The sequence below is a fragment of the Phyllostomus discolor genome, chromosome 5 (assembly GCF_004126475.2).
Source record: "Phyllostomus discolor isolate MPI-MPIP mPhyDis1 chromosome 5, mPhyDis1.pri.v3, whole genome shotgun sequence".
NCBI classification, from domain to species: domain Eukaryota; kingdom Metazoa; phylum Chordata; class Mammalia; order Chiroptera; family Phyllostomidae; genus Phyllostomus; species Phyllostomus discolor.
In genome coordinates, this window is record NC_040907.2 from 88720163 (window position 1) to 88733801 (window position 13639).

The window sequence follows — 13639 nt, forward strand, 5'->3', positions numbered from 1 at the left end:
GCACAGTTTCCGTGGCTCCGCCGTCATCCTCCGCCCCTTCTCGCGCCCAACCGGGCCGGGTGGGAGTCATGGGGGGCGTACGTGCTGCGGGAACCCAGGGCGGGGACCGCTCGCCGTTTCCAAGACAGGAGTGCGTGGAGGCGCACCCGCAGTCTGACCCCGGGGTAGCGGTGCCACTGCCGCAACTCCAGCCTGGCCCCCTTCCACTCGCCCGCACCCGGGTTTGTCCCCCGCCGGGCCGGGCGCCGGGGCTCCAGGCACCGCGCAGCCCCCGGCCCGGCCAGGCGGCACGGGGGAGGGGCGCGGCGCAGGCAAAGTTGCTGAGTTGCTTTGCACGCTCAGAAGTTGCAGCGGAGACGGCAGCTTCCCTCCCCCTTCCTGGACTCGGCGGCTCCGAACAGACACACACACCCGTCACCACCCGCTACCTGCCCTCGCCCCAGCGGCCCCCGCCGAGACTCCGCAGCATCCCTCCCGGCGCCCGCAAGGAGCCCAGGTTTCCAGCGGAGGCGGGCTGGGGGCGGACGCGCCCCACTTCCCCACTCCGCCGTGGGGGGGGGGGGTGGCGGACAGAAAGTGGGGGAAGAATGCCTTCCATCAAGGCGCCGCACCGCCGTGGCGCTTTGGCACTTTGCTTCGCCTGCCGGCCCCCGCGCCCTCTCGAAGCAAAGTGGGGTGTGCAGAATGGGAACAGGGATGTGTTTCCATCCCCTCCGGCAGGGGGCTTTGCCGGAGGCGGCGGGAGGGGCTCCGCCGAGGGATGAAGTCGCCAACAGGTGCTTGCGAGCCCATGTGACTAGGGAGGGCTGCGCGGGGGAAGCAGTGGTGGGGGCAGGGACTGGCTCGCTCCCATTCAGCAGTGGAACCCCACGGCCCGCGCGCCCGGCCCGCAGCGGCCTGGGGAGTTTGGCGGGTGCCCTCGCGGCCTGCCCGGGAGGAGGAGGAAGAGGAAGGGGAGGGAGAGTGAGGGGGAGGGAGGGGATGCAAAAGTGGGTCAGGAATGTAACTGGACGCTGCGCACCCACAACGCAGCGCCCCCTCTCCGCCCCCATTGCGGGTAGGGCCGGCCAGTGCTAGCCGTGGAAAGCAAGTCTTCACTCTTGTGGTTCCCCAGCATTATCGGTGGACGGTTACCAGGAGACCCCGAGGGACGTGTTTCCCTGTGACCCTTGGGGAAGAAAAACTTAGTTACCTCAGTAACCGAGTTTGGCTTGGATGCAATGATACAATGAGTGTTCTAGGTGAGCCTGACCGAGAGGAGGCTGCAGTTGCACTGATCGGTGTTGGTGGGGAGAGAATTAACTTTTCTTACTACTGACCCAAAATGTGAAAGGAAAGCTGGAGAGGAGGTGTTTTTTGTTGTTGTTGTTGTTGTTGGCCATGTTTCATGTTTGTGTTTTTACTGTTTCAGAGAACATAAAAGATTTTGCATCAGAGTTTGAGTCTCTCAAATGTAGTCACAGGCTGCCATAAATTTACCAAAGTTCTTAACAAATGCCGACTTAGTTGATACAAAGGTTTGAAGTTGGTATCCTACAGTTGGAAGGAGCAGGGGGTAGTGACAGTTTTGTATTTGGGGAAGGCCTGAGAAACAAATGTGAAAAGGCTTTTATTAAAAGGAGAAGAAGAAAAAGAAGAAGAAGAGGGGAAAAATAATAACCCCAAACTCCAGGCCTCCTCAAAGCAGAAGGAGAGCAGCCCAGTTAGTTTCCTCCCCAGCACAGTGGCACCTTACACCCAAACCTGTGGTCAGGAGAGGGAGGGATCCAGATTTAAAAGTAATGGGCTTTGGATCTGAATGCTGGTGACACAGGCAAAGTCCAGGAAAAAATGAAACTAAAAGATGAGACTGCAAAGACAAAGCTTAGTTGTGTCGTGTTTGCAGCCAACTCTTCTTGAACACCTATCCCGAGTTTTTTCCCATTTTTCCATCTGCTGGTTTTGTCCAGTACACTTTAGTCATACAGCACGGGATAGGCCTGCAGAAGCAGGCCCAACAGCCGTGGTGCCAAAAACTTGAAGAAATGTATAGTTGCTGGAGTTTTATTCAGAAGTCAAAATGTTGTGTCATCCTGTAAAAAGATGTTAAGAGTTATTTGAAAAACTGACTTAGGAATTCATGTAAATTTCTGTTTCCAAGGCAACTCTAGATAGATCTAAATTGAGGTGTATTTTGAATTAAAGAGTATATGTTCATAGGAAGCAAAACTAGTAAATTGAACTTTTATAATTTGAATTATATTCTAAATACATGAAAGAGTTCATTTTGTTGTGAAAACTTGTCCCACCATCCTCAATTTGTCTTTAAAAAAAACAAAACTCCACTTAGTTGCTCGTTAGTATAATAATAATACTAATAATAGTTGGCCTTCTTTAGAGTGGTAGACTGGACTTTTTTACATTACTGTCTAGATAGAGGATCTTTGGTTCAACTGGCAAAAGTCTTTATTTTCACTTACGGTGTTTGCCAACCCTGTAGAACAACCGTAGTTGGAAGCTGACAAGTTCCATACATTCAATAGTCTTTCATTCTGAGTGAAAATGACAGAGTTATACAAAGATTTTCTGGAAACTTGAAAAAAAATGAACATATTCATGATCTTAGATTTTGTCACTCTTTTAAGAGTGATTTCCTTCTTTGTGAGATAATTAGACTTTAAAATGTTAGTTCGAACCAGAATTGTTGCTATAGAAATGAATTGAAATTTAAGTTAAAAATGAAGTGGTGAACTTCTTATTGCTCTGATTCCTTCTTCCTACCCCCAAAATTTCATCTGAATTAATGAAACGTATATAGGGTGGTCTTCATTTTAGTTATAAATCAGATTGTAAGTTTGTGGGCACACTTTAAGAAATCATCTATATGTAAGCAGGTTTTTACATAGATTATTTTGGATAGTGCCTTTGTAATCATTCACTATCCTCAAAATACTTTTTTGAATGAACATATGCTTTAAACATCTTCGCCATCTATTTTGTATACAGAATTATGTTAAGCACAGTGGAGATTACAGAGAAGCATATTCATGTTCCTAAAAGAGTTAAGTCTAATATAGTTTAGTTGGAGATGACAACTAGATGGCAAATATATGAAGTTTAACTCTTCACGCCCTGGCCAGGTGGCTCACTTCAGTCAGCTGGAGCATCGTCCAGTACACCAACAGGTTACCAGTTCCATCCCCAGTCAGTGCACATACCCAGGTTGTGGGTTTGATCCCTGTTCGAGTATGGGAGGCAACCCATCAATGTTTCTCACATTGATGTACCCCCTCCCTCTCTTTCTTTCTCTCCCCCCTTATTCTCTTTCTCTAAAATCAGTAAGTTTATCTTCATGTGAGGATTCAAAAAAAGAAGTTTAACTGTTCATTAATTAAATAAAAACATGGTAAACATACGTGCATATATGCATAAGAAGAGATGATGGCTTCATAGGTAAAAATTATGAGTTAAAAAGTAGAATAATGACAGAGTTAAAAAAATTTTCTTCCGCATATTCTCTAAAATGTTACCAATGAACTTGCTTTGTTTCTGTGGAAGAATAAAGGTTTGCTTATTGTAGGGAGATGTTGCCAGGCAGCCTTTACATAGTTGACTGTCAATGGGAGTTCAGTCATAAAGTGCCCATGAACTTCCTGGGGGGTGAGGGCCAGAGAGCAGAGGGTGAGAGGGAAGGTAAGAGAACACACCCTTACTTAAGAAAGGCTGAGATGTTGCAGGGTGCTCTTCGAGTTCTGGGAGGGTAGCTGTCAGGTGGCAGCCATCAGGAAGTACTCCAGAGGGAGTTGGTAAAACTTGTACTTAGGTCTTAAAGGATGCACCCGATTTTTATAACTAAAGAAAGGCGTTTGTAGTGGTAGAAGTGAAATAAACCAAGAGGCAGAAAGTTGCAGGAGATGAAGCAACTATGAAATTATGTCATTTAATGGTAGTTTAGGGACAGGCCAATGATGAACGGCCAAGTTTGATTTAGAACTGTGTCTGCAGTTGATGGGGAATTGTGGCAGAATGTTGAGAAAGGGAAATACACAAAGTTAGATTTGGGGAAAATTAATCTCATGAGTTAGAGTAGAGTAGGAGTTTAGGGACCACAGTGGCTATTTCAGGGGTCCAAGGAGGCCTGGAAAAGGGTATTATCAGTGGGAATTGGTTGGAAGACAATGCTTTGTGAGTTGTTATAGAAGAAAATGGACAATATTAAGTGTCTGGATGTAGTAGGCAGTGGACTTGAAGAGTCCAAGGTGACCAAGGATTTAAATCTAGATGCCTTGAGAGGTAGTAAGTCAACAGAAATTGGAACAGGAAGCCAGTGTTCCAAGTAAACTGAAGAGCTGATCTGAGAAAGGAATTTGAAGCCACGATTGGCAGTTGAGTTTAGGAAAGATGGATGGGTCTCAGCTGAAAGTCAAGATGTAATTTATCTACAAAAAGTAGGTGGTTGTCCATCAGAGGCGCAGAGTGAACTAAATTTGAACTTGGTAGCAAATAACCAGTTTTAGGGGACATTATAATATATTTATAAAATTTTCAGAGTTCTCCTCCTTCCTCATAAAAGCACAAGGTCGTCATATCTGGAGGTTTAGTTAGAAATGATGTCCTGAATCAGCACTGCTTCGCCCAAGTGCTTTAACCCCACAGCTCTCTAACCTGGCTCATCAGATTAATGGGTCCCACCCTGTAGGCACTGAATCACAATATCCTGGGCTGGCTGTCTGCACTTTAAATAAACTTTACATGTCAGTCCTGTGTGGATTCCTTTGTGGGTACCAGTGCCTTAGCCAGTTTGTTGAAGACCTCTCCCTGAGCGTACCATCTCCCCTTGGGAGAGCAAGAGCTCTTACTTTTCTTGTGTTGGTTCAGCCTATTCTTTTGCTTTTGTATCTGATGGACAGAGTCATTGATAGGTAGTGCTTGAAGTTGTTTATATCCAGATGACCTGCTGCTTTCCAAATTTAGCACTGGTTTGGAAGCCTGGATGGATGTGTCAAAAGTTCTCTGCACTGCTAGGTAGGAAGGATTGGGGTTGACATGCCATGTGTGTGCTGAGTGACTCATACTGTGTCCATCGAAGCATGCTGAGGATGATGCAATAACCCAGGCCCTGGGCAGACCACTTCCTGTACCTTTGGCTACGCAGACTCAGGGTGTGGCATTTGGCAGTATTCTTAGGAAGAGACTGGCTGAACCTCTCCTAGGGAGCAGAGTAGTCAGAGGTAAGGCAAGGCAAGCTCTTGGCTCTAAATACCACAGGTCTTCTAGTTTAGAGAAAAATGAGTAGTCAGAAATGTGGGCTTGGATTTCTGAAAGGTGACAACTATTCACACCTCTCTCAAGGAATACCTGTGTATCTATAATATATATCTCTCTATTATCAGAAAAACAAAAGTCTCTCCTGAGGAACAGCAAACATTTTGTCACAGCCAACTTTGTTAACCTGATGCCAATTGTATGGCTACAAATGACCATTTGCTCTTCCTTTTCCTTTCTTGTCTATAACCTATAAAGAGACAAATTCACATGCCAATATTACTACATGTCTGGTGGACTAGTAGGCGGAAACTAATGATTAAAATTGATGGTGGAGGTTGTAGGGACAGCAGCCTCTCCCCTCCCCCCACCATACTCAGTTTAAATTCCCCATTTTTTAAGCCCATAACTGTTGTAGTCAAGGGTGGGTTACTTAGTTGCTGAGCCTTTCCCCCTCACTGAAGAATAGTAGAAGATGATAGAATATAGGGTTTTTTCCTTCAATGTGATGAAATACATATCACATAAAATTTACCATCTTCACCATTTTTAAGTGTGCAGTTTACTACTGTTAAGTACATTCACTTTGTTGTGCAAGAGATTCCAAGTTTTTAAATCCATTTAGAATATAAAGGAGTATCCTTAAAACATCAGAAAATGAAACCCAGGTTACACATCAAAAAATTGTGAATGAGACAGAAGAGTGTTATGTGTAAACACACAGAGCATTCGTATCTTCTCCTCCAAGAAGGCAGACAGAGCCCGTGCCTGTGCATGACAGGCTTGCCCAAGTGCACCCTTTCGCAGCAGCTGGTGTGTGGTTAATCAGTACAGAGGGAACAGACAATTTTGTGCTTGAGATTAAAGTTTTTCTAAAGCTGTGAGTGTAGAATGAGAGAAGGTGCTCGGTCAAATGTGAATTTACAGAATTTAATTTACATAGTTTCCTAGAGTTTCCAGAGTTTGTTGTTGTATAATCTATAGAAATACTTTCTTGATGTACACTGAAGGCCAGGTAATATTTGCTGCTGTTCTAGTTTTTCTAGTGAAATACATCTTTTTATGAAAATATGGGTATCAACAACAAAGAAATTGTAAATGAGCAAGCACCTTTAAGTGTATTATGATGTAAATGGTCACATCATTATATAAAACAATTTTAAGGTTAAATAGTTAAGATTCGCAAGAAAGACTGGAAACATTGCTGTTCACCAGAGTTTTTAGTAGACCCACTTCTTTTTTTTTTAACATTAGGAAATTTATTTTTACAACCCCTTACTGTTTGCACTCGGTCATTCGTAATACCCACAAAACAGGTTTGAAGCTGGTTGGTCCAACAGGATGTCAACTGCAGTTCCAAAGGAGTTGTGGGTTCGTGTTTTACCAAGGGAGACGCGCCCTCATTCATCTCTCCTGGCTGTGGATGTTTGTAGCTTATTTAGCAACCCTCCGTTTAAAAAGTGCTGCCAACTTTGAGAAAACTTAAAGAATCCTTCTGAGTTTACCTTATTCAAAACTGCCTTAGTAAACTTTTGCTTATCAGTCCTGAGAAGATGTATTAAAACCAGTTTGGCAACTTTTTTTTTTTTTTAAATATAGCATGCTAGAGGGCCTTGAGAAAAGGATTTTGAAACAATGTCAGTGTTGGAACTAACTGAATGATTTTTTAAAACACGAGTATTCATGGTATATATTTCTCGGTGCTTGGAGGACTCATCTTTTAAAAACCAAGATTTCATGGTGGGACTTAATTATCAATGGGACTGTAATAATACCAGGCATGGGCAATTGAGAGTTTCTCTAAGAACTCAGAGGATAGTTTCTTTTGTATGAATACAGACAAATTCACAGTCCTGCACACATGCATACCCAATGTCATTGACTACTTCTGGTTGTTTTCTTTTAATCAATTTTTTATTGTACACAAATCAAAATACATTGGTAGCATGAGGTAAGTTGCTTCTTTTGACTTTACAGCATTCTGAATTTCTTTTCTTTTTTCTTTTTATTTTTTTTATTTTTCAATTACAGTTTACTTTCCATGTTGTTTCGTATTGGTTTCAGGTGCACAGCATAGTGGTTAGACAGTTGACTGATTCTGTTTAGAATCAGACTTTTAATACCTTGTAGTCTACTGATACTGAAATATAGTATTTCAGATGAGAGCTTTCTCTCTCTAAAGGATTAACTTGGAGTCAGTTTGAAAGGTATGAATCAACTATTTCGTAGGGCAGTTTCAGGTGCAAGTTCAAATGATCCTGGGAGTCTAGCATACCTCAATTTTGACTTTTAAAACTGAGTTTTTACTTTTTACTAGAAAAATGTTTTTAAAATCCAACCACCCCACAATCCGAATGAGCCTGTTTTATGATGAAACTCGGTGATAAATGTAGGACATTTCTGTGCTGCGTGTTAGCACAGAAACAGATTGTTCTGCTGCAGCCATGCCCCTTTGCTTTGTCATTTCTGTGTTTAGCTGGGCCTCTGCCTCCTGAAATGTCAGCCCTCAGACTCGTGTGTATTTTGCTTTTGATTACCTTGGTCCTCAGCCAGCCTCACATTCGACACTTTCCGCATAGGCTGTGTATAGGTGCTTCTTGATGTTGAGCTGTTAATCTTTTTATTATTTCCTGTCACTTTCGCCATGATTGATGCTCTTGAGCCTGAGGGGGGAAAGTGATGAAATGACTTTGAAAACAGCTTTGAAAAGGAGCGTTTTAAGTTGGAGTTGGGCCCTACCTGAGACCATAACGACAAGTGAGAAAGCGCACAGTCTGTTTTGTGAGGCGGCGCTTGAACACTCTGTAGTAGAAGTGGGGAGGCTTTCCCTGGTGTTTTTGCAGTGATTCAGGTTTCCAGGTCTGTGGGGTGCGGTGTGGCGAGAACTCACAGAAGGTTGGGACTTGGTGCTGTGGGAAGGTTACAGAAAGGGGTCCTCTTCCTTTGGGATTAAAATAAAATTATTTTTGAGTTGTAGGCATTACCAAAACTCAGACCCTGTCATCTCCCTGATATTTCCCCTACCCCATATGCACTTGCTTAACGCTTGGCTTGGCTTTGGAAGTTCTTTCCCCACCCCCACCTGGGCCTACAGCATGCAGGTGACCCACTAGAATGTGAGGAGAAAATGTTAGAACCTCTATTCTATTTTCAGCTTGTTACTTTATTTTTTACTTTGTTAAAATTGTGGTAGAATAGATAAAACATAAAACTTGCCACTATAATCATTTTAAGAGTACAATTCAGTGGCATTAACTACATTCAATATTTTGTACTACCGTCACCATGGTCTGTTTCCAAACTTTTTGTTACCCCTACAGAAGCCTATACTCGTTACCTCCCCATGCACACCTTCACGCTCTAATCTACTTTCTGTCTTTCATGCTCATTCTAGATATTTCATGTAAGTGTGATCATACAGTAGATGTCTTTTGGGATCTGGCTTATATCATTTCGCAGAATGCTTTCAAAGTTCATTCTTGTAGCATTTTCTTTTTATGGTTGAATAATATTCCATCTCTCTATAAACACATTTTGTTTATCCGTTCACCTATTGAAGGAGATTTGGGTTGTTTTCATACTTTGGCTATTTTGAATCATGCTGCCATGAGCCTGTACAACATGGCTATACAAGTATCCATTCACATTCTCATTTCTACCTGTTTGGGGTATATACCTAGGAGCAGATTTGCTGGCTTGTGTGGTGACTCTGTGTTTAACCTTCTGAACCACCATGCTGTTTTCCACATTTTATATTCCTACCAACAATGTACAAGGGTTACAATTTCTCCCCATCTTTGCCAGTCCTTATTACTTTCTTTTTTTCCTCTTATCATAGTCATCCTAGTCAATATGAAGTGGTATCTCATGGCTTTGATTTTTGTTTCCCTGATGACTAATGGTGTTGAGCATCTTTTCATGTGCTTATTGGTCAATTGTATGTCTTCTTTAGGGAAATGTCTATTAAGTCCTTTGTATTGTCCATTTTATATATATTTTATAATGTCTAATAGAATATAGTTTATAAATAAAAAGATGCATATGCTTAGATATATGCATCATGTTTTTTAAATATGGGGGACATACTTTTAAAAGTTTTGAGACCATTATTGACTATAATAATGGTCCATTTTATTTATTTGCTTAACAGTAGGAAACTATTGATGAAAATTCTTAGGCAATTCTGATTTTAAACAAATATAATGTTTTTATTGGAACCTCCATATGAAACTAAGTGCAGGGTCCCAAGGCTGTCTTTTAGGATGTTTTCTTTTGGTACTTAAGAAAGTCAGTCTTTTTGGATGGGTTTCAAGTTGGACTGGCCTTATGTTCAATCCTATTTTTTTGTTAATAATGGGATTTCAGGGTTTAGTGTATCTTATTAAGAGGTAGAAATGGTCTTTTACGCCGAGTCACATAGGAGAACCCCAATGTATAGAATAAATCTAAAGGGAGAGGCCTGGCTCTAAAATAGTAATACTAATAATTAGAATGTCATTTATAAAATCTGTTTGATTATGTAAAGAGATTAGCTTTTGGGGGGATTGAACTACCCTGTTTAATGACCCAGTAAAAGCATTTTAGGCCTTGGGTTGATTTTATTTTTAACAGATAGGTTTTCCTATTCTATTCTTTGAAAGTAAACTTTGTGATGTTGCCCTAAAATGCCAGCTTCTATCAAGGGCATGACATCACCATCCTAGCACATCCTGGTGTATTTCTTGGATAGGGTCCACTCTGGCAGGCGTTTTCCAAATAAAACATTTGATTCAGTAAACAAGTGTTTTATCCAGCAACCCAAGTGGAGAATTTTAAAACCAGTGTTTGTTTGGCCAGCAAACATTTTGTTTCAATGCTTGCAGCTAAACAAGTGGGTAAAATTTAAGTGGCCTGCTAGTAAAAACAAATCCAGAACTGGCTTTGGAAAACTCTGGCTGACGAGAAATCGATTTGCTGTCAGAATGTTAGTTTAGATGTTTGGGGAAATAATTTGTACTTCTGTATAGTTTTGTACTTAGCTACAGTCAGAGTACAAAGTCTTAGGTTTGGGCAAGGGCTCTTAATTCTTTTTTTAAAAAAAGGAAGAAGATGAAAAGATCAAGATTAAGAAATATAAACATTATTAAATAAAAAGTATTGTCATATTGCTGTATGTAACTTTTACCGCCTGCCTTTAAAACGTGACTAAAACATCAACACATATTTGCTCTGCTCTGTGTTTCTGCTGCTCTGACTCTTGAGTGGTAATTCCTCCGGCGTCCACCACCACCCAACATCCATGATACTTGTCAGGCCCTGTCTTTTAACCTTTACAAAAATGGTAGTAAAATCAGATTTTGAGGAGCTTGTTGTTGCTTTTACTTAGGATTTCTTGTAACCAAACATTCTTGCCATCTTTAATGGATTATCTTCTGAAATACATCTTTGAATTTTTTAATTTGGAAGTTTGTTTGTTACCTTTCTTTTTAAAAGGCAGGTCTCTTCTAATCAGGAAATGAATTTGCTTTTTTAAAGAGGATAATCAGAAATTAGGGAATATAGCATACATGAAGAAGAATGTAGAAAATATATGTATGGTTGAATGAATACTTGGCAAGTGGACACACATATAACCCCATCCAGATTAAGAAATAGAACATTGCCTTAGAATCTTCTCTACTTTCAAAACCACCTTCCTTTTCTCTCCATAGGAAACTTACAATTATGTAGATATACTTAAATGACATCATTTCGTTTTGCAAGTGTTTGATATGTAGTACTTTTTGTTTTGTTTCTGTCAACAGTGTGATTGCACGACTTAGCCTCGAAGCCTGTAGCTGTGGTTTATGGGTTTTCACTCTTGAGAATCCCTCTGTACTGTGACGGTGCGTTAATGCACTTCACTGTTAATAGGTATTTCCAGCTTTTGGCTTTTATGAAAAAGGCTGGTGAGAACATTTATATATGTGTATATAAAATCTCTTAGCACAGATGTGTCGAAGATCTCTAGGATATATGTGGGAGATGGATTGTGAGGTCATATGGTATTTGTATGTTCAACTTCAGACTATAATTCCAAACTATTTTCTGAAGCGTTTGTTCCAGTTTGTATTTCCTTTAATGGTGGATGAGAGTTCTATTGCTCTGCATCTTCACCGCAGTTTGGTACTGTTAGACATTCTAATCTCTGTCAATCTGGGGAGTGTGGTATGGTGTTTTATTGTGGTTTTCATTTGTTTTTCCCTGATTAATAATAAAGCCTATTGGCCATTTGGTTGCCCTTTTCTTCTTTTAGCATTTATTCAAATGTTTGCCCATTTTTTCTTCTTTCTCTTTTTTTTTTTCTTTACTGACTTGTAGGACTCCTTTACATATTCTGGAATCAATCTTTTGTCAATTATATGTGTTGCAAATATCTTCTACTACTTTGTGACTTGTCTTTACTGTTTGTGATGCCTTTGGATGTACACGAACTCTTAATTTTAATATTCTTGGACTTTATGGCCAATAATTTTTGTATCTTTTTTAAAAAATTGTATCTAGTTTAAGAAATTCTTTCCTGTCCCAGTTCATGAATATATTCTCTTTTATAGTTTTGCCTTTCATGTTGTTTTATTGTATTTTATTAATCTGAAACTCATTTTTGTGGAAGTTGTAAGGTAGGGGTATGTTTGTGTTTTTGTTTCTTGTCTGAATGAATAGTTGTCCAGCCACTATTTATTGAACTGCACTTCTTGTCCACATAATCTGCAATACTGCCTGTGTCATATATCAAGTGGCCATTTGTGCTGTATCTGTTTCTGTGCTCTCTATTCTGTCCCATTGGTCTTTTTGTCAGTCCCTCATTCAACCCTACACTGTCTTAATTATCAGAGCTTCCCAGTGAATTCATGACACCTGGGAAGGCATGTTCTTCCCTAGTTCTTCAAGCATGTCTTATCCTTGGCTTTTTGCCCTTTTATATAGATTTTATAAACAGGTCAAATTCTCTAACAGAACCTATTGGAGTTCTATTAGGATTGCACTGCATCTGTAGACCAGTGTGGGGAAAACTGACATGTTTACAGTAGGGAGTCTACCATAATAAAATGCAGCATGCATGATCTTTAAAAGGATGTTGCCCAAGTTCCTGAGTTTGGATCTGGCACTGGAGAATTTATTTAAATAAATAGTGTGCCTCAATTTCCTTGCTTGTACTATAAGGATCATAATAGTACCTACCTTATAGGGTAATTGAAAGGATTAAAGGATTAAATGTGGTGCACGTAGTATGTATAAAGTGCTTAGAATAGTGTCTGGCATGTGTCATCATTATATAAGTACATGAATATTGATTTCTCTATGTCTATTTATAACCTCTTCTATGTGTCAAGAAAGCTTTATAATTTTCTTTATAAAGCTATACAAAATATATAAAATATATTCCTACATGTACAAATATGGATATATAATCCTAGAAACTTAAAAATGTTAATGCTATTGTAAATGGTATTTTTAAAGTTTTTGTGGGTGTAAATATTATTGTGGTTTTATTAGTATGTTTTGTGAGCTAATTATGATAATGTTTGATTACTACTTAGTGAATGCTTGTGTTGCATAAGAGGCTGTTAGGAGCAAGTAAGAAGCATGACTTCCCATCACAGTTGCTGCTCTGATTTCACAGGATTGAACATTTTACAAATTTTACCTAACTTGAAACCATTGTATCTCATTGACTTCTGTTGAAACCTGCCTGAGAGTTTTGGCAGTCTGGCTGGCTCATTTTATCTTGTATAGTGGGCTACTTCCAGCTCATTGTTGCTTTTAAATATATGAGATCATTATGTGTCAATATTTGCTTATAGACCACCCACAGTGTGCTTCAGACCCTTGTAGGTTTTATTTCCAGTGCTCCTATTTTTCCCCCTAAATTCTGCGCTAAAGATGCCACATCTTTGAGACTGGAGTCACAGTTTTGTACATGGACTCACATCCAGCATAAGGAAGCTTTCTCTGGATGAAAATTCATGTGTTCCTCTTGTATTTGTCAGACATGTCACACACATCTCTTTGGGGTTATGACTTTTCTTTTTTAAAAAACTTTTTATTTATTGATTTTAGAGAGACAGGAGAAGGGAACATCCCTTCCTCTGTCAGAGGAGACAGAGAGAGAAACATCGATGTGTTGTCCCACTTCTGTATGCGTCCTTTGATTGATTCTTGTGTGTGTACTGATTGCAGATGGAACTCAGAACCTTGGTGCATGAGGATGACGCTCTAACCAATGAAGTTCCCCAGCCAAGGCAGCTTTTTCTCTTAATAAAAAGGAAAAAATAGAGAGATTCCCCTCGACTAGCGTCTTCCTCTGGCTTCAGTTCTAAGCTTTCTGGTCACGTGGCACTCCACCTCACGTGGGAGGGAAGACCCAAACTGCCAG

At 40.5% G+C, this 13639-nt stretch overlaps 1 protein-coding gene across 1 annotated transcript in view; it reads left to right on the forward strand.

Moving 5' to 3' along the window:
- Positions 1–368: 368 nt before the first annotated feature.
- RREB1 (ras responsive element binding protein 1) overlaps positions 369–13639 on the forward strand; it is a 178234-nt gene continuing 164963 nt past the window's right edge. Inside the window, exon 1 of the mRNA XM_036026522.1 lies at positions 369–496. The gene's annotated coding sequence lies outside the window, so the exon portion shown is untranslated. The remainder of the gene's footprint in view (positions 497–13639) is intronic.